Below are 338 nucleotides of genomic sequence, written 5' to 3'. Positions count from 1 at the left end.
TGGGGTGGGGAGGAAGGCAGGGACTGGGGGAAGGGGGCGCCACTGATATTAACCCTTGCCACACCCACAGGGACCTGGACTTCTCTGAGTTTGTCATCAAGCCACAGAACGACTCAGCCCGGGAGCTGTACAAATATGATCTGATCGCAGTTTCCAACCATTATGGGGGCCTGCGGGATGGACACTGTATGTACCCAGGGGCATGCTCAGGGTGGGGGCAATGGGGTTGGGATGTCCCAGTGGGTAAGTAGATGTGTGAACCAGTGGCGAGGTCATTGGTGTCAGAGGAGTGAGAGAGCCAACGTGGACCCTTCTTAGGGGCAGGAAGGGAGGGGAGG

At 58.0% G+C, this 338-nt stretch overlaps 1 long non-coding RNA gene across 1 annotated transcript in view; it reads left to right on the top strand.

Annotated features, from left to right (window-relative positions):
- Nucleotides 1–2: 2 nt before the first annotated feature.
- LOC104983895 overlaps nucleotides 3–338 on the top strand; it is a 1,826-nt gene continuing 1,490 nt past the window's right edge. The window contains exon 1 of the long non-coding RNA XR_824691.1: nucleotides 3–186. This is a non-coding gene — a long non-coding RNA (uncharacterized LOC104983895). The remainder of the gene's footprint in view (nucleotides 187–338) is intronic.

Source organism: Bison bison, unplaced genomic scaffold, assembly GCF_000754665.1.
Source record: "Bison bison bison isolate TAMUID 2011002044 unplaced genomic scaffold, Bison_UMD1.0 scf7180017863627, whole genome shotgun sequence".
In the NCBI taxonomy this organism is placed as follows: Eukaryota; Metazoa; Chordata; class Mammalia; order Artiodactyla; family Bovidae; genus Bison; species Bison bison.
This window is presented reverse-complemented; position numbering and strand designations above follow the sequence as displayed.